This window comes from Electrona antarctica, assembly GCF_951216825.1.
Source record: "Electrona antarctica genome assembly, chromosome: 7".
NCBI classification, from domain to species: domain Eukaryota; kingdom Metazoa; phylum Chordata; class Actinopteri; order Myctophiformes; family Myctophidae; genus Electrona; species Electrona antarctica.
In genome coordinates, this window is record NC_136812.1 from 51,525,387 (window position 1) to 51,547,149 (window position 21,763).

The 21,763-nt window shown below is 41.4% G+C and overlaps 1 long non-coding RNA gene across 1 annotated transcript; it reads right to left on the bottom strand.

The window, feature by feature from the left end:
* Window positions 1-17,215: 17,215 nt before the first annotated feature.
* LOC306927214 lies at window positions 17,216-20,966 on the bottom strand. Its single transcript, XR_013790503.1, has 4 exons — window positions 20,847-20,966; window positions 19,285-19,309; window positions 19,077-19,103; window positions 17,216-17,397 (listed from the first exon to the last, which is right to left on the bottom strand). It is a non-coding gene; the product is annotated as an uncharacterized lncRNA (long non-coding RNA).
* Between the last annotated feature and the right edge of the window lie 797 nt (window positions 20,967-21,763).

A 21,763-nucleotide genomic window follows, 5' to 3' on the forward strand; every position in this document is an offset into this window, starting at 1 on the left:
TTTGAATTGAAATCCAGATTTATTTTTCTTCATATATATATTTTTTAGATTGGAATCCTGAAAAGTTAAATTTTTTATTTAATTTCAAATGCATTTAGTTATACTTATGGTAACTTTATGAACTCAAATGCTGTCACTTTTCTAGCAATTTGTTCTATGCATTTCTCCATCTGTCTGTATTTGTGTCCCTTGTTTAAAGTGCTTTATGAGAGCTTTATTTATTTACATATGTGACACTCCACCTGCTATAACAGACGGCACTTAAGTAATACATACAGTACAGTACAATACAGTAGCACAATGTCTGAGTCATTCCATGGACACTCCCACTCACCCCATTCATAATAACACTCCTCTCCACAACCACTTTCTATTGATTGATTGATTGATTGAAGAATTTATTAACAGTTTGCAGAATTACAGTACATTTCAAGCACAAACTCAATACAAAGGCTGTTAACTGTGAGTGGACGACCCAATTAAGCATTACACTTGTTTCCAATAGGGTCCACCATGTTCAAATCATCAAAACATTTAGAGACGTACAAATAGACGCTTAAACCATGTAGACCTGTAGAAATGTATACTTAATATGTTAATGATTAATGCATATGAATCAATGGAAACTAGCACGTTGAAGATGTTGGGTGTGACATACATTATACAGTACTGTACATGGGATAGCTGCAATTCAGCAAGGCGCAAAGAATGGCTGCTATGACGTACTGTACACATTTTCCACCATCGCGCGTGTATGCGTGAGTCTCTCATCCTCATACTCTCTGTCTGTCTCTCTCCATCAATGACCTTCAGACCTGGGTTGTTTTTCGATTTAATTTTTTTTTGAAGTATTATTATTTTTATTATTATTATTTTTGTTTTAATTTCGGCTAATCTTCCAAGAGTCCAGTCAGGAATAAATTAAAACATTACATTACATTACAAAATACATTGCATTTCAAAGATACATTACAAAATACACTGATGCTAAAAGACAACAGTATCACAGTGTAACAAAAGTGCCTATATATATAGTCCTCTACTCACTCATCCGCACACACACAGGCACAGCATATGCCTGCCCACAGACAGATACAGCACATTCACCTATCTATAGTGGACTATGCATGGTTATATCATGTTTTCTGGATATTCTATATCTCTTGTACAATGTTTCATTGTGATTTACATAGGTAGAGGCCTCGCTATAAGCCGCTTGGGCTTTTTTTGCCTCAGCCTAGCACTTTACCCTTCTTATATTTGTATGTTCACTGTGTTGTTTTTTGAGTGGTGTAAACTAGGCATGCCACGGTATACCGAATTTCGGTAATACCGTGACAGGAAAAGCCACGGTGTTGATACCGTGAGATTTCCGAGCTGACGGTATTTTAATACAGCGTCGGTGGGCGGCGCATGCTGCGCATATGCAGTGCAACTCCACTTGCAGAACCACTCCTACAACTGGCTTTGTTAGTCTGTGCAGAAAAAATGAGCATGGTTGCTATGTTCACCCTGTTCACCCGGGTGAACAGGGGTTTTTTTCTGTGCCGAAAAAATGAGCATGGTTGCTATGTTCACCCTGTTCACCCGGGTGTGATTTCATTACGTCAGACATGATTTCATTACGTCAGACAGGCTATATAAGACCTTACACCACTCAGTTCACACGGGTGTGATTCTTATACTGTGCTGAATAATTAAATAAAACAAATAAAAATAAATACAATTCCAACATGAAACTTTCTGTACCTGTCCTTGGTGTCAGCTGGATTTGCACGTCTGCAGAATTTGCGTCCAAACTCCAGAATGCGTCGTCTCTTCTTATAAAGAAAAACACTGACACTGACGATGATGAAGATCCGGACAACACTGGATACGTGCTGCGGCCTTATATCTCCCAGTCGAGGAAGGGGGCCAAGGTCTAATTGACATTCAGTCTAGGGTACTGGCCTTCAGACTCGAGGCGGCTCAAAGGCTGCTTCACCACTGCGGAGCAAGATGGCTGGAGACTGCTGAGCTGCTTCTAAGGAGAGCTGGCCGGTTGGGGTACAGTAAGCAGCTGTTCCTATTGAGACTTAACGAGGTAGATCTCAGCGGGCTAACTCCGTTTTACAGCTCCGTACTTCAAGCTTGGCAGGTCCTGGAGGCCACCAGGGATCGTGAGGAAACACCAGGAATGTGGCTCTTTGAAGAGCCACTATTCTACAACAGCTTCTTTGACGCACAGACCTTATCCTCTGCAAGGCTGCGGTCAGCCCTGCGGTCAGCAGGCTGCGTGAAACTGGGCCACTTGTTGAAGGCCACGGAAACATCTGTGGAGGTCTTGGGACAGATGACCAGGATCAGGTCTTCCAGACTGCTGACTAGACTGGTGGAGGAGGTTGTTTCCTCTCTCCCGGATCCTATGAGGAGATTTGTGGAGAACTGTACACCATCAGAACACTGGGATGAGGGGGCGGAGTACTGCTTCCCTGCCTTGACTGTTGGCCCTGCTGTGGGAGAGTGGGAGGAGGGAGAGGAAAAGTTCCTCTCTTTTTCGGTTCCGCAGCTTGGGAAGTTTGAGGGGATGGAGAAAAGGTCAGCATACCAGGCCTGTGTCAAAGTGTGTCACATACGGTCCTTGGAAAGGATGAAAGTGTCGAGGTGGTCAGAGTTTTTTGGCACAGACAAGTCCCCGAAAGGCTGCTGGCGGGCCCTGTACAAACTGCCCATTGAAAAACGGACAGCCGAGGATAGTGCATGGAGCGATAGCCACGAACAGACACATAGCACACCTCGATCCTAGTCATGGGGTGGGATGTGTTTTCTGTGCTCAGGAGGAAACTTTAGAGCACCTGTTCATACAGTGCACCAGGCTAGGGGGTTTATTTGGAGTAATGGTCTCATGGTTTTTGGGGTTGGGGGAGGTTTTCACACATGAACTTTTTGTTTTTGGTCCGAAATACTCGGCGAATAAGAAAAGTGTCCATGTGCTCATGAACTTCATGTCAGGGGTGGCTAAACTGGCAATTTGGATAAGTAGGAAAAACAAAACCCGGGGCGCGGGGTCTGTAGACCCTGTGCAAGTGATGCAAGGCCTGTGCCATCCGCATCAGGGTAGAACATGCCTACTACAGGACGGTGGACAATCTGGAAACTTTTGGTGCAACATGGGCTGTGGGAGGGGTGCTGTGTATGGTGGGGGAGCATGGGAAACTAATTCTCTCGTTTTAATATTTAATATTTATTCGTAAGTTTTAATGAATTATGTGTAATGATTTGATTTGGTGCGGAGGTGCGGAAATTTTCAATAAAGGTACCTTTAAAATCAAAAATCTCTCTCCCTCTCCCTCTCTCTGCTCTCTCTCCCTCTCTCTCCAGACAGAGAGCCTTCTGAAGCTCTGCCTCTCTCTCTCTCTCTCTCTCTCTCTCTCTCTCTCTCTCTCTCTCTCTCTCTCTCTCTCTCTCCCCCCCCACCACCTTGTTGATTGTATCAATGATAGAGAATAAATACACCTGGATTACTATTACACTTTGTTGTTGTGAGAGATGCATTTCAGCTGAGACAGAACATCCCTAATAGTTTCTAAGACATTTACAGTTTTGTGCTTGTGGCTTATGAAGGACAAAGCATGACAAAACTGCTTTCAAGTAGGCCTACTTTGTAGTTTGTATTACACTAGCTGTTACTTGCACAAATGCAGAAGTGTGTGTTTATCCTTAGGATATAAAACTCACCCTAAATCCAGATACCAAAGTGTGTGTGTGTGTGTGTGTGTGTGTGTGTGTGTGTGTGTGTGTGTGTGTGTGTGTGTGTGTGTGTGTGTGTGAGAGAGTGTGAGTGTGTGTGTGAGAGTGTGAGTGTGTGTGTGTGTGTGTGTGTGTGTGTGTGTGTGTGTGTGTGTGTGTGTGTGTGTGTGTGTGTGTGTGTGTGTGTGTGTGTGACTGTGTGTGTGTGTGTGTGTGTGTGACTGTGTGTGTTTGTGTGTGTGTGTGTGTGTGTGTGTGTGTGTGTGTGTGTGTGTGTGTGTGTGTGTGTGTGTGTGTGTCCACTTTCTAATGCTTCCCTTTCTCCCCTAGGCCTAGCCCTAGGCTACGCCCTATCTCTCCACTTCATGAGTCCTGACAGAGATGAACTTCAACCTGCATTAGCTTCTTAGAGAGGGAGCTATCAGCAACAGCCAACAGGGGTGGTAAATAAAACAATTAAACAAAAACATTTAAAAAGTAACATAGTAACACAGGTTCAGTGTCTCGCTCAAGGACACTCAACGCTCAAGGACACTTCGACACTAACTCTGGGGGAGCCCGGGTTCGAACTGGCAACCTTGCGGTTACCATCCGGCCCTGAGCGCGGTGGTGTCTATGTCTATAACCAATGCTATGTCTAACCAAAGTATGCCTCCCCAGTGATGGTGCAGTGCTCTTATTTAAACCTAGTATCAACACATTAAAGCAGAGATTGCGCTATTATAAAGTGGTTAAGTCATAATCACACCACACTTTGTCTCTGTACACAATGGCTTATGTGTTTAAATTAGGTGTGGCTGGTTCATTCATTCACAGCACTTGACTCAGTGCCAAAGACAATACGCTGGACAGGTAGCCTACCTCAGGTGACACTGGGTTTGGGTTAGTTTGTCAAGGCTCCTGATTCCTGTGTCCATATGATATGGGCAACTGTAAATAATCATCTTATTGACTAGATAGATTCTATTGGAGTTAGTTATACAGTGTCTTTGTTCTCTCAACCACTTGTTTTTGTCTGATGCGTGTCTCAAGGAGGTCCATTGCTTTCTTTGTCTCATGCACGATCATTGCAGCACTGCCTGCAATTTTACAAATTCTTATTCAGAACTGCATCAGTAGTATGGACAACAATGCATACAATAAGGTCAAAATATCAAATCAAAATAGCAGAAGCAAAGCAAATAGCATATATGGCAAGTTGGCAACAAAGAGTAAACTGTAATCATCATCATAATATATGCGATGGAAGAATGGCTGTATTGAAATTGTAATATTGCCGTATTTTGTACGGCAAGTTGCCCCATGCCAATATGGCGATGCTAGTGGACAGTGCAGAGTCTATAGGCATAACACCCACTATTATCACTTCATCCTTTGACCTATAAAGAGCTATACCGTAATTCGTTGTCTTGCAGAAACCTCATATCGTCATAATTTATCTGCTTGTTTTTTATGCTACTTTAGTGTCAAAAGTATAGCAAAAATTGCCCATCTATAAGCTCACAACGCTTGAAGACCTGCTATTTTTTTTAACTATTTTAATGAAAGTTATAGATCTATTGGAAACACATATTTATATCTATTTTCCCCCCATTTCCTGATTTTTTTTTCTTTTTTATATATACAATTTTGGACATACAGTTAGGTTTCACCTGACAGGGACAACACCACACCGTAGGCCTACACATTACAAACAAAAAAGTATCGTAAACAGAAAACATTCAGAGGTGGTCAGCACTTCTTTAATTTTATATAATTTATTCATCATAATTAGGATCATATAGTAAAAATAGTATTTCATTCGAGAATAGAAGTTTCTACCAATCATCCATGATTAAGGACACTTTGTTATAATAGTCACAATATTGTAGGATATAATGAAGTAAAAAAATCTTGACAGAACAAATGAACAATAGACAATTGATCTTTCGGTCACCTCACAGATACATCAACCATACATAAAACATTTATACCATATGCAATACATACAATACAATATGAATTACAGTATCGAACAGGAGTGTATGAGAGGGAATATGTTATAATATATTGGCCTGGTTAAATACTAGGCCAACACCTACAGTATAGTACATGACATGTGTAGTGGCAGAAAATACTACACTGCCTGGAGCAAGGCTTCCACCTGTTGATTGTCTGTCAAGATGACCTATTCTTACCCAAGACCCATGTTTGACCATATCCACTGACCACACCTCAAATGTATTTGTGTTCCTTCACTGTGTATAAGAGAGACTCATGACTACAGCGAGGGAGGCTTGCATCCGTGCACCTCCCTGGGCTGGTACAGACCACTCCTTGTAATAAACGTGACATTGTTTCAGTCCACTCTCTACCTCGATGATTTCTTAAAGTCTCTGTTAGGAGTATTAATAATCCCACAACAATTATGGCGCAGTGAGCGGCGTGTTTCTACTGTCCGTCAGCATTCTTTTTTTCAGATGAGAGCGTTGTGCATATGGATCTGAGATGCTGGTCCGACAGGGACAACACCTAAACGAACTTTGGGGTAAGAGTGTTTTGACTCAATGTACAACATTTTGTATTTTGAGGCTGTGTTGTTAGAGATGCAGCCGTACAAAGTACTAGTTCATCGTATTCATCGTATTTAAAGGAGCTGGTCACAGTCCCTCCTCATCGTATTTCATCGTATTCATCGTATTCATCGTATTTAAAAGGAGCTGGTGACAGTCCCTCCTCATCGTATTTCATCGTTGCCGAGTGGTAACAGTCTTTCATAGACATTTATATAGTATTTAAAGGAGCTGGTGACAGTCCCTCCTCATCGTATTTCATCGTTGCCGAGTGGTAACAGTCTTTCATAGACATTTATATAGAGAAACTATAGCCTATATCAGTAGGATAGGGAATAGCATAGGAAATCATACAGACAGCGTCCACCGTTATTTTCTTTCTTTTCTCTCCTGTTGGGACCAAACAGCCCACAGGGAAGATTAAAAGAGAATGGTGTAACAGCAAATTGTATATGAGAGTGATTCATAGGTTCTGATAACGCGTAAGACTCGAGCAGCAGGTATGAATGTGGAATGTGGAATGTTGAGTATGGAATGGAGGTGTGTGGGACGTACGTGTGGATGAACGGAAAATACTATTTTTGTGAAAAGTCAAATGGTGATTTCCTAGTATAAATGTGGCGTTGTGAACAAGTAAGTATGAAGAATGTAGTCCTGGTATTTTAGTTAAGTGTCACCACCCATGGTTAGTAGGACAGCAGTTAGCAGTTGTCAGCGGCAGACTCAAAATAGCAGGTCTACCCAGTAAGTGCTGTCTTGTATTTAAAGTAATTAACAAACAGTAACGTGGTTAGCTGATCATCATGGTCATATATATTATCTTATTACGTCTTATTATAAAATAATGACAATATAACAATTTCCCAGAGTCACGGCAAGTTGAGTGTAATTGGGCTTTGTCACTCTCTATATTTGGACTAAATAGATAGGCAAAATTATACTCAAAGCATGAAATGTATAGGTAGTAAGTAACTCCTTACAATAGGCAATATTTGTAACTGTCATCACATTTTTTCCCAGTCAAGACAGGAACCCCTGTTTTTGTTTTTCCTAGGAACCTTTCGTTTTTGTCGCTATACAGAATATATCGGTATGGCATTTTTTGTGGAAAGATTAGAGAGGTCCTCAGGGAACTTAAGATCAGATTCAAGTAAGGGACATTTTTCAGGACAGGCAGTTCAGAAAGTAGCCCCGTTCTTCTCCCCTACCATTGACAGCAGCTGCTCTGAGTGGACACACTTGGGACGGGTCGAGCTGGGAAGTCTGGTGAGTGTAAATAAGTCTATTATTACAGTAATATGAGTGGTGGAGAAAGGTTCTGAAATGTGTTACTTATACATACACGATATAGGAATACTCTGTAGCAAGTAAATGTCCAGAATTCAAATGTAGGCTTAATAGTAAATTAGTGTTAGCTGTGGCTGTATTTAAGAAACTCTGTCAATTTAGCAGAATGTCTCATTTTGAATTATAAAATAACTGTAAAATAAGCAGATCTACGAGCTCACAATGTGTTGTTCTTGTAAATTAGTTATTTGCAACAGGGAAAAAATGTATATAGGGCTGGAGTGGTTAATGTATGTTTTGTAATAACCATAATCTACACAGTAACCAGTAATTATAGTATTTAACTACATGCAGAGTATAACGGTCCCATCTAAATATACTGAGGTCATCCATTAGGGAAGACATGGTTTGGAGTTGTGTTGAGTTGATCATATGGACAAGCGCAATTCCCTCATGAGAAAAACTTGAATTACCGCACTGAGGAGCATTTGAGTAATAGTATTGTGTGAACCTAAAAAGTGAGACACAGAACTCATACGTTAGTGTGAGTGACGTGGAATTAGATATGTAAAGGGTATTATTGGCCAAGTTGATTCACCAGACATATAAATGAGTAGTACTGTGTTTTGCGTAACCTGGGTACTGCTGGACCATTGAGTGCACCACTTGTCACATCGCACGATTGCTAAGAGAGAGGTCAATAAGTCACATGTACAGTCAGTAGACTGCTTCCGCACTTTGATGTTTGAACGATATATGCATGTGTTGGTTTGGGGCCCAACACACGGGAAAGGACTGTTTTCCGAAAAGTGACATTTTGTGAACATGGACACGTGAGTGACAGGAGGCATTCGGACAGAGGGACAATGGAGGATTTTGTGAAGAAGGGAACATTCCAGGCTTGATGAACTAATGAGTGTTCTTTTTCCTTTCATGTGATTGAACACTGGGCATCTCTTGAGGCGGTGTGCGATTGTGATCGTGGTTTGCGTTGGTGGTCTCGCAGTGACTGGGTGAGTAAAGTGGCATATGAGCCTAAGTGCTATTTCTTGTCAGCATTATGGATAGCTTCAATTCAACTTTATTGTGGTGAGCAACAACCCAGTGCTCCTGGGCCACGGTCTCTTGGCGTCATTCATGGTGTTGATTTCGTCACCTCCGTTGGTGCATGGTGACGGCGTTGACATTGTTGGTGCCTAAAAGAAGCAGTTTTGCGACGTGGGTAACAGGATACTGTCCTTTGGCTTGTGAGTTGAGATGACATGCAGTATAGTCTTTACGTGAACCAGCACTATGCCTATTGCTAGCTGACATGTCATATTTGTTTTAGATGAGATACTGGTGATTTGATTTGGATAAGGAATGGCATGTCGATATGATCATACAACTTTCCTATAGTCAATAGTCTATCAGACAACTGAATTAAGGGAGTTTTAGGACTCATCTTGTAGTAAATTGGTCTTGATTCAAACGTAATATTAATGAACAAATAGGTCAAATCAGACAAACCCACAGCCAAATAGGGGATGATTCCCTATGTAATGTTTAATGCAGAGTGGTCAATGGCCACTCAGATACATCATGCAAATAGGGATACAAAATTGGCATGAGCACACAAGGTTCGACTTTATACATTGACTAATTATGTAGATTTAAAATGCGTAAATACTACTGTAGCACCCTTAAGCAAAATAGGTAATTTATGACATAGATATGGAACAGTAAAGTAAGAAATAAGTTGTTGTCACCAACAGTGGATGGCATGACGTCATGTCTCCCTCCCATGCGTGCCCAGGAGCACTGAAGAATATATATAACACAGGCAGATAGATACCGTATACTACTGAGTATCTCATATTGTAAGTAAGACTCACATATCAAGGGGTACCTAAATCAGTGGGCTTGACTAGTTCACCAGCCCCCCAACGCCTAAGGCAAGATAGCATAGGCATTTTTACATAAGTAATGTGTGGGACACGCAAAATGTAAACTCGTCCGCAGAAATAGCCCGATCACAGCTGTTAAAATAACAGTGGGGGCTCATATTGTTCAGTTTCCGTTCAGTTTAGTTTTTTTAATTTAAGGAGAGTTTCACAGCATGACATGTCACTTACGCCAACCAGGTGTCCGTTTGCACCCCTCATTTCAGAGTAGCAGTGTGAGTGACAGGCATCAGTGTTTGGGGGGGGGGGCAAGAGAAGGTCCCCTAATAGTTGGATAATTCGCACTCATGGCAAATGCCCTGTTGACTCATTTTTGTTGTCAACATTTAACTAATAGGCCTGTACTCCTATCTGCTTTAATCAGCTAGAGAACGGGGTCAGGCATTTCACTTTTTGATTCCAAGCAGTGATGTAAATAGATTCTCAATGCTCTACTATCTTCCTAAAATTTCTTCCTGAATTTAACTAGATGTGTTTACTATCTTCTAATTTAACTATAGATGTGTTTAATTGATTCTAGATGTGTCCCAAAAAGGGGCGTAAACAGTTGTCGCTTCCAGCCGGCATCCTTGTTGAACATGTATATATATTTTAATTCTAATTCTATTTAATTCTATTTCATTTTAATCAGTCTAATTATATTTAATTCTATTTCATTTTAATCATTCTAATTATATTTAATTCTATTTCATTTTTGAGTGTAATTCATGCAATTATGTGCCGGAGGAGGACTTTAGAAGGAAGGATTTTTATTATCTGGACTTTCCATCAAACAATCAAGCAGCAAGCATACTGGTCAATTAATTAAGACGCATACACATTTGTATGATAAGCTATGAGGTTCAATTTGAATGTCTAGTTGATCATGGTGTTTATTTATATATCAATAAATATATCAATAATAGTGTAAACCATATACAGCAGAGTCATGTACATACTGAATACTATTTTAAGTTACGAGTCATGTAAATACTAGCATTTTATTTTAAGAAATCAGTTGAGTGAACCCGTGGATCAGCTATTTTCAATGAACAAGATTTAACAGTTAAAAACCATTTAACCAAGTCGGCCTTCCTACTTACCGGAGAAAGTTTATTGTTAGTGTGTGTTTTTCAAAATGTATTCCTAGATGTGTTTATCCTTAGTTTATTTCTTTATAGATGTGAGATCATTTTATTTGAAGTTAGGGAAAAAAAATGTACCGAAAGATAGAAAAGGATTTAAAAAATAGCAGATCTGCGTGCACAAAACATACCTAGCACGTTGTTTCAATTATAGATAGACTGGCAGGAGGAAGTGACGAATAGGGTAAAATAGCTTAGTGTTAATAGGATGTTGATGCTGTTAAATAGCTTAGGTAATATTAAAAATGTTTAAAGTGAAGCGATGGTTCTAGCAATTATGAGCAATTCTATGGATAAATTCTATCTATATCCGACAGAAGTGCTCAGAGGGGGGACATGTATAGTTTAAGAAGTGTATAGTTTATGAAGTATAGTTTAAGTATAGTTTAAGTTGAACATAATTTAATTCAAATTCATTTTAAGCATTGGAACATAATTTATTCTTGAGTCTATGGCGACATATTGTCAAACCTCTAAAACTACATTCAGTAGGCTGCTGAAACAATAAACAAACAAAACCTCTACGGCATTTTAGATTGCATGTCAAATTGTAGATGTACCAAGTAGAATTGCGGGCCCACATTTGTCTGAAAGATCTGATGAGTAAATTAATGTTATTTCAAAGGACCTGGCCTCATGTCGCCTATTTAGACTACACATGGGGAAGTTTTTTCACTCAAGTACTACACTATATTTAAATATTTATAAAATACTGCAAAACCATACACACACACATAGTGCAAACTGACATATGAGGAAAGTACCCAGTCCACATATTCTATACAGTATAAGGTCCAGCGACCACATTCTAACTTACCTCAAACAAAGGGTAAAACGTAGGTAGTCACAGCAGCAGATTACATGTAAAATCTCATTCCCCATTGACCATTCAAATAATTTGGCCAATAGCTTTTTGAAAAACAAAAGGTAAAAGGAGAAAAAAGGTAAGATGTTAGTGTATGTAAAATAGTTTGTTTTCATGTTCTCGGTCAAAACCGGTTTAAGTCACTCTTAGTGCACGTCTGTGAACGTATTATTGTTAGAAGGAAACTTTATGCGTAGGTTCCCCCAGTGATGAGTAGTTCGTAGGCGGGGTCTCGGCTCCACCTGCAGAGTACCACACATGCACACAGCATCCCCAGCATCTGAATTGCAGCAAATGTTAGTGCAGCCCAGATGACATACATCATGATCTTTTTTTAGTTTCTTCACAACTAGAACTTCACATCCCTCCGGGTAGAGGTCTTCAGTATGAGCAAGAGATCCAGTGCAGGCTTCTGTATTACTTTTGCAGCAGCTAATGGGGACGCTGTTGTTTTTAGTTTCATTAAACCAGCGAGTGTTCATCCAATCCGAGTAATTGTGGATTCCGCAGCACTGAAGCTGTCTCTGCACATAGTCGATGGCACGGCTCGGGGCATCACTGTTGGTGCCACTGTACTCGTCATACACGTTCCGGATGGAACCGTTAACCTCATCCTCATCGGGGGACTGGGGCACAGCACTCAGAAATAGACACATATTCTTCAACAGTACATGTGCAGCGACGCTGGACACCTGATGAACTGAAAGACATCATGAAGGACCTTCCAGACCACAAAGTCAACATGGAGCGCTGGTGTGCAGCTGTGTTAGACTTGATTGAGATGTATGAGCCATCGGCAAGAATGCTCGAATCTGTATTTCGCAAAGTCTTTGGATTAAAATGGCTACATCTCAGGGAACATTTTGATGTGAATGGAGCACAAAATCACATTGTCACTGGACAGCTGCTGAATCACGGTGGTCTTTTTGACAGCATCAAAGTAGCATTTCCAGTACCCACTGATTGGCAAAAAATTCACAGCACTAAGCAATGGCCTGATGAAACCTGTGACACCTACAGAAATAGACTGGAGAACTGCTTTCAGAAGCACTGTGGTGTGCCACTAGACAACCCCGCTTACAATGACTTGTTAAAAACCTCCTTGATCAATGGCCTGCTCCCTGCAATCTACAGTGTTATGACCTCTTGCATTGGCTGGGAAACCCGACCTTTGACTGAGGTGTGGGGTCACGCATTGCATGCTGAGAGGAACGCACTCTCACAGGACTTCATGAAAAAGAAGAAATTGGAGACAGCACAGCTGATGTTCTATGAGAACACTGTCAGCAACCTACCAACCAAGTTAAGCAGACAGGTGGGGCCCAGCCGGGGGTCAAGTGGCGACCTATGGGTTAGGCCACTACACAGATTTGGTGTGATATGGAGCGAAGTAGAATGAAGACCTACGCAGTGGCAAGTGTGGAGAATGAATGGCCCGGGTATGTGTGGAATGTGATGTTTATCGAGTAGGCCTATAAGTAAGTAAAATGTTTTAAGGTATCACTGTGTACAACAGTGTTATTTTTAGGTAAAGTCATTCTAATGAAAATTGTTCTTTCCTACTTTCCAGGACTGGATGGTGAATCAATGAGATGGTCTAAATGTGTTGACAATTTAATGAATATCTTCCTTTCCCAGTGTGCATGGCATGGTTAATATGGCGATATTGACTAACTCACTAAAAACTTAGAATAACTCATCTAGGAAGAGTGTTGTGATACAATGCAATTACAGGAGGAAGGACAAAGGGAAAAATGAGTATCTATAGACATTACGTCGACAAGGTAAGAACCCACTCACTCCCACACGATCTCATACATTATTGAAATATTTGTATTGACAGGAGGATACTAGTAGTGATGAAATACAGTGTAAAGATGCAAGAATGTGTAACCTGTCAATGTAGCTAATAACCATAAGAGAGGGAGTTAACCATAAATCAGACTGTGAAAGATTGTGATCAACTGTGATCAAGATAGATCTTAATAAATTCCTAATTATGTATTATCATCTGGGGAAAAGTATAGAACAAATGTTTTAGAATAGGGTGCAGTGTGCTGTTTTGTTTTTTCCAGCTCTGAAATCCAATAAATTAAGAGAAACATATCAGGAGATGTGTTTAAACAAGGGAAAAAACAAACAAGCAAATGAAGACAACCGGAGAAAGCACTAAAAGGATTTGGGTTTGTATGATGGGTAAATATACACACATACATTGACGTCAGTCTAGTGTTATATGAATTACAATTTAGGCATTTAGCAGACGCTCTTAATCCAGAGCGACTTACATTAAGCAATAACAAAAAGCATGGCATACATCACATGTATAAAAAGTAGTTATCATGAATCATGCGTAAACTAAGAACGTAACATTGGAGTATCTATGTAAACTATACATACTATACTATATAATATATTATACATGTGTACTATAAAGTGCTATGACTACATAAAGTGCAATTCTAGAGCTGTCTACATAACAAGCTGAAGCTGAAGACAATTAATGTAAAATAATAATAATAATAATAATAATATTGAAATGAATTTTGTATAACCACCTTTTTAACCACGGTGGAAATAATTCAAGTGAACAAAATTACCTGCAAGTTGTTCTCCCTCTAAGAAACCTGACAGACATATATATATAAATATGTCACATGGGCCAGTGACACCAATGAGAGCCAAGCCACATCATCATGTCCGTCCAGAGACTCCAGACGTCCCTACAAGGCCCACACGCATTCAATCCCCGCAGTCACCCCCCAGTGACAGCGATGGGAGCCGGATATACTGGGCCCACCATGGGGAAAAAAGACTAAAATGCCATGCCACAACTTGTGACAGAAACATAAGGAGAGGAGAACATTTGCATGGAGGAAAGAACCACGGAAAAAGACTACACCTGATGCTGGCTTATGAGTGATCGCTCAAGACAAATCGAGGGTCGTAGGTTGGAATTTCCCAATAAGAAGGAAAAGGGTTTTCGCCCCTACCAGCCATCAGAAGTTGTGTGTAATAAAAAGAAAATTATCATGTGGGTGAACATTGAATACACTTAAATGTAAACCTTTCTTACTCTAGGAGATAGTCCATATATAAGTCATCTTTTTGTAGTAAATTTGCAGACAGTATAGTATCTCATGTTCCTTGGTATAAATTAATATTAGGAATTTTAATTTACAACGAGAAATAGGATGGACTGTAGTGGCAGAAAATACTACACTGCCTGGAGCAAGGCTTCCACCTGTTGATTGTCTGTCAAGATGACCTATTCTTACCCAAGACCCATGTTTGACCATATCCACTGACCACACCTCAAATGTATTTGTGTTCCTTCACTGTGTATAAGAGAGACTCATGACTACAGCGAGGGAGGCTTGCATCCGTGCACCTCCCTGGGCTGGTACAGACCACTCCTTGTAATAAACGTGACATTGTTTCAGTCCACTCTCTACCTCGATGATTTCTTAAAGTCTCTGTTAGGAGTATTAATAATCCCACAACACATGTGCAATATTTCACATTTATGTAAGTAAATTACATAAAAGGTGACCCAAACATCTCACATAAATATCCCTATTTCTGCACTTCATAGCCTCTACATTTTATAGTGGAGTTTGTTCATCCATATTCTCTGAGAGCTTACTACATGTAAATGTGTTTTAGTTTGCACGCTGTATTGCACTAACCACACAATCATGTTCCTCATTATAGTGCAAGCATGCACAATATGTATTCTGATATATTCATTATATCATTATTTAATATTAAACTATATAGTTAAATGTACATACATATAATATATATATATTGGAAGATATAATACATTCAATAAAATGTCATTTTAGTTTAGTTGTTTTTATATGATGTAACTCATAGTATATTATGTATTTCAACTTCCACAGCTGAAAGACTAGTTATAATTATAAATGACGAGGTTGTAGGATATCCCACATTACTAGAAACTCATTGTTTCTCATCGGGGAAATGCATGTTAATCTTCGACACATATACATATACTTGGCAGACTGGGAGGCGAACTGGTGACTTTCTGATTACCAGATGACCTCTCTATTCACTATACGGCCACCCCAATCTCTTCACACACATGTGAGACAATGTCCTAAAAATACAGAGGTATAGGCTGTTTAGTTACAACACGGCCACACAGCCAACTCAAGGTACGGCCACGGAGCCGACTTGGGGACCCAACACAAGGACAACACAAGAGACGGTCACGGCCACACAGCCAACTCAAGGTACGGCCACGGAGCCGACTTGGGGACCCAACGCAGCTCCTCCAAGGAAAACAAACAAATTAACGGAGCTGAACGTGAATCCCCCCCACCGCCCACCCCTTTTTTCCCTCACTGTATATGTTTCTTTTCCCTTTTTACCTCCTTTATGATGAATTCCTGTTCTGTCTATATAGAAGTGTCTATTTGTACGTCTCTAAATGTTTTTGATGATTTGAACATGGTGGACCCTATTGGAAACAAGTGTAATGCTTAATTGGGTCGTCCACTCACAGTTAACAGCCTTTGTATTGAGTTTGTGCTTGAAATGTACTGTAATTCTGCAAACTGTTAATAAATTCTTCAATCAATCAATCAATCAAACACTAAAGCCTGGGCTGGTTGAGGGGATACTCTGGGACATATCTGAGTGTTGATATAGACCCCTAGACCAGTGGTTCCCAAACTGTGGTGCGTGCACCCCTTGTGGTGCTCGAGCGCCTTCTAGGGGGTGCGCGACATGAAAAGGCTAATGGTGGTGCTATGGTTTTATTATTTATATATTAACATATTATGCCAATATATGGCAAGTATATATGGTGCTGCATATATATGCCATATTCAGGTTCATATGTGTATAGGAAATATATAGCTTATGCCATTTTTATTTTTTATGTAGGGGGTGCGTCAGCTAGGTCAGGAGGTAACAGGGGGTGCATGGCCAAAAGGGTTTGGGAACCGCTGCCCTAGACGATACAGTTGTGAGATAATCCTGAGTTTATGCTGGTTTTTAAATGGGTGTGAAAATGTAACCCAGTAATGAAGCTTATCGTGGTTAGCTGTAGGAGATAAACACCATGGTTGACTTAACGTGGTTGAGATAAACACCACGGTTGACTTAACGTGGTCAATGGCTGAGATGTGAGGTTTAAAGGCTCACTTCTACAAAGCTATGGTTTCCCTGTGTGAACTGGATGGTAACAGGTGTTGCGAGGTTGTCTATTGTATATGGCACAGTGCATAAATACACAGCTTTGAGTACAATAATCATGCATAATGGTATATAGAAGTATGAATCATGTAGATTCATCGCACCTGATGGGCGGAGCTTTGCGCCGGTTCAGTCTCTATCCTTCTTTATACTCTATGGTCAGAACCCTGTGTCTCTGTCCTCTGAAGGTTTAGCGTCCTCTCCTGCAGCGTCTACGCTCAATGTTGCCAGACTTGTTGCCAGTTCAGTCTCTATCCTTCTTTATACTCTATGGTCAGAACCCTGTCTCTGTCCTCTGAAGGTTTAGCGTCCTCTCCTGCAGCGTCTACGCTAAATGTTGCCAGACTTGTTGCCAGTTCAGTCTCTATCCTTCTTTATACTCTATGGTCAGAACCCTGTGTCTCTGTCCTCTGAAGGTTTAGCGTCCTCTCCTGCAGCGTCTACGCTCAATGTTGCCAGACTTGCCACAGCACTGTAGGAGACCTTGTATGCAGGCCCGTCGTCGCAGGTTTCACCGACAACACTGAAACTCCGCTTGGAGATGCAGTGGACCCATAGACGGTAGACAAGACAGGACACCAGGACGACGGCTCCAAGGGGAAGGACCACTGCCAGCACGACTCTCCATAGCTCTGTTGTACACCACGTACCAAGACAGGTCAGAGCTGGGCCTGTTCGAAATAGAAGAGATTACATTTACTGTTAATTCTACTATAGAGGGTATGCGCATGCATAAAGTGAATGGCAAATCGAGTGGCAAAGTGAGTAGCAAAGTGAGTTTGACATTGTTTAACATAATTTAATGCTATCAGATAGGACTTTTCTGTGTGGATGTAGGCTGTCAAGGCCAGAAAGTAGGATTTTTTGCCACTCAGTAGGCGTTCTCGCATAATAGAATAGAACTTTATTGTCATAACAGGTACAGGACTACAGGTACAAGTATAACGAAATTATGATGTGCTGGGAGTGCACTGGGCCGCTGCGACTGTGCGCGCCGCCACTGATTTCTCCACTTGCAGAAAAAGAAAAAGCGACCGCCTTCTTCAGAAGCAAGAGTAGAAAGCCCGGGTAACTTCCGGGGATGATGATGATGTCATCATGTCACGCGCATACCCTCTATATCATTTTTTTTTTTTATAGAACTTGAACTGAAATAACGTATAGGCTATGCGCACACGCACACACGCGTAGTGGCCTGACTGTACGTACGTATGCGCGTACGTAATAATAATAATAATAATTGCTGTGTGGGTGATAACACTTACTTGGATAAGCATTATCAACCATGTTAGTGTTATGTTTTGTATTGACATTGTTTCATATATTGCTGAATACCGTGTTTAAAATGCAACGTTTAAAATCCTTCATGATATAAAGTGTTTTGAATAACTATGTTGTAAAAAGCTACAGTCCTGCTTAACAGGTTGATTCCAGGATTTCAGATTCCATGTTGTTCTCCTCCTAGATGATTATCTGTGATATTGTAGATTCCCACTTCACAATGTGATAAGGTCATCGTATTTTGACTCTATTTCAGGGGTGTCTTTACTATAAGGTTTGTTTTTCCAGTACGCTGAGCGGTCCACATTGATGTTTATTTCTTTGTGAACAGTAGGTATTGACATGTATTATGCACCGTTAAGGTCATTACTTCACCTGTGTGCAAATCGTTTGGCTCACAGGGATCATCAGGTGATGATCATGTGACCTGCATAAATAAATGTATATACAAGATGGCGCAATGTCGTATTCTGCTTACTCTGAGGAAACACCATGGTTAGAGGTACTATTTCTTTTGTCTCTTTGGGTCGAGGAGCTTGCCAAAAAATGGTTTGTGGGTGTGAGCGACTAGTTTGAACTGTCTGTGAGTGACTCACACACTGAGTCAAATGAGGACGTTTTGAGGTCATAACAGACTTGGGGTTTCATTACTGGAAAGACATACTGTTCTGTACTGTACTGTACTTACTGTACAATAACGTTCCTTCCTTTGATAATTTCAATGATGAAATACTGTATTACAATAAATAGAGACGTGTGGATGCTTTCAGAGACACACATGTCTTTGTTGTCGAATGTTATTATTATTTATATGTGATTTTTGTTGTTCACTATATTAGAATAACACATGTTTTATCAGTGAGATACCATACCTACGCCGCAATTATTTGCGTGGGATCACAAAGGAAATGTAGAAGTATCAGGAATTGATCAAATACATCAAATCACACACATGCACGTGAGCGAGCACGCACGTGCGCACGCACGCAAACGCACGCGCACACACACACACACAAACACACACACACACACACACACACACACACACACACACAGGCTTGCGACTCACCTTTATTGGGTCTTGCTGAACAATTAGCTGCGTATGAGAAGATACATTGTTGAAGTTATCGTTGAATGACAACAAAAACAGACAATATTTTATACTTGAATAACTGGTTCTGAGAGTTACTGGAAAGAGCAGAATCAATCAAGTGAAACCACAGCGAGTCAGACTGAAAGCTTTCTAGGAATGTAAAGTTCATATTGGGCTCTCTCACCTCTGCACTCTGTCTTGTATAAGATCTGGAATAGAGAGAGAGAGGTTTCATAATTAGTATACATTAAGTACATGCAATACTGTGTGTGTGTGTGTGTGTGTGTTTGTGTTTGTGTTTGTGTTTGTGTGTGTGTGTGTGTGTGTGCGCGTGTGCGTGTGCGTGTGCGTGTGCGAGGGCGTGCATGCCTGCCTGTTTAACTCAAATAGTGTCATCATTACCTTGCTATGTTTGACAATACAGTGTATATTTTGTCATGCCAATAAAATGATGCAATATGGATGCTGACCTACAGTATGTGATAGAAGATAAGGTTTTGTTTAGCACTAGCTGCTACACTGTCTCCCTCTCAGCTGTCCTACTGTCTGTCTCCCTCTCAGCTGTCCTACTGTCTGTCTCCCTCTCAGCTGTCCTACTGTCTGTCTCCCTCTCAGCTGTCCTACTGTCTGTCTCCCTCTCAGCTGTCCTACTGTCTGTCTCCCTATCAGCTGTCCTGTCTGTCTCCCTCTCAGCTGTCCTACTGTCTGTCTCCCTCTCAGCTGTCCTACTGTCTGTCTCCCTCTCAGCTGTCCTACTGTCTGTCTCCCTCTCAGCTGTCCTACTGTCTGTCTCCCTCTCAGCTGTCCTACTGTCTGTCTCCCTCTCAGCTGTCCTACTGTCTGTCTCCCTCTCAGCTGTCCTACTGTCTGTCTCCCTCTCAGCTGTCCTACTGTCTGTCTCCCTCTCAGCTGTCCTACTGTCTGTCTCACTCAGCTCTCCTACTGTCTGTCTCTCCTACACTGTCTCCCTCTCAGCTGTCCAACTGTCTGTCTCCCTCTCAGCTGTCCTACTGTCTGTCTCTCCTACACTGTCTCCCTCTCAGCTGTCCTACTGTCTGTCTCACTCTCAGCTGTCCTACTGTCTGTCTCACTCTCAGCTCTCCTACTGTCTGTCTCTCCTACACTGTCTGTCTCTCAGCTGTCCTACTGTCTGTCTCTCCTACACTGTCTCCCTCTCAGCTGCCCTACTGTCTGTCTCTCATCATACACTGTCTCCCTCTCAGCTGTCCTACTGTCTGTCTCTCCTACACTGTCTGTCTCTCAGCTGTCCTACTGTCTGTCTCTCCTACACTGTCTCCATCTCAGCTGTCCTACTGTCTGTCTCTCCTACACTGTCTGTCTCTAAGCTGTCCTACTGTCTGTCTCTCCTACACTGTCTCGCTCTCAGCTGTCCTGTCTGTCTCTCCTACACTGTCTACCTCTCAGCTGTCCTGTCTGTCTCTCCTACACCGTCTCCCTCTCAGCTGTCGTACTGTCTGTCTCTCCTACACTGTCTCCCACTCAGCTGCCCTACTGTCTGTCTCTCCTACACTGTCTCCCTCTCAGCTCTCCTACTGTCTGTCTCTCCTACACTGTCTCCCTCTCAGCTGTCCTACTGTCTGTCTCATCATAAACTGTCTCCCTCTCAGCTGTCCTACTGTCTGTCAATCATGTATTGCAACTTGTTGATTTTCTTGGTACACAAAAAGGAAGACAGGGTGAAACGTGATGTTATATATGTGGGTCCTGTGAGAAAGATGTCCTTACCCCTTCCAAAAAACACTCCACTCTATACGTCACATGACCCAGACAGACATTCAGGGCGATGCTCTGATTGGTCAGGTGCGAGACTCGTGATTGGCTCCGATCAGAACCAGCAGCTATGACAATCTTCTATAGATAGACAGACAGACAGACAGACAGACAGACAGACAGACAGACAGTAGCGTATACTGTATATAAATAAAGGCAAACATACTTCCGAAGCATAATGTGGGGTGTGTGTGTGTGTGTGTGTGTGTGTGTGTGTGTGTGTGTGTGTGTGTGTGTGTGTGTATCTTAGACAACAGTTATGATGAATCAGTGGAGGTTGTTTGTTAATTCTTGGAATTAATAAGCAATTTTTAGAGATGTAATGCTATAGGAAGAGCTGTGGTCTGTCACCACAGAGTCTGTGGCCCAGACCACATCAGTCATGTGTCACCACCCACTTCTCAAACTGTTAAACAGCAGAAAAAGGGGAAAGACACACAAACACACACACACACACACACACACACACACACACACACACACACACACACACACACACACACACACACACACACACACACACACACACACACACACACACACACACCTCTCCTATGCATGTGCGTGTGTGCGTGCATGAATGCGTGCATTTGTACAATTCACAATTTAGGCATTTAGAAGACCCTCTAATCCAGAGCGATTTACAAGTGTGAGATGGGAATATGCAGAGTAAATGGTCATAAGTAACATAAGTACAGTGCAGAGAGAATAGTGTAGTGCCTTGAGGAAGCAAATAATCAGATGGCTGAGATCCAGGGTGTTTTAGGGAAGAGAGAAGAGTCTAGGACGTGTGGAGCGTTGTCCAGGGTGTTTTAGAGAAGGGAAGAAATTCTAGGACGTGTGGAGCGTTGTCCAGGGTGTTTTAGGGAAGA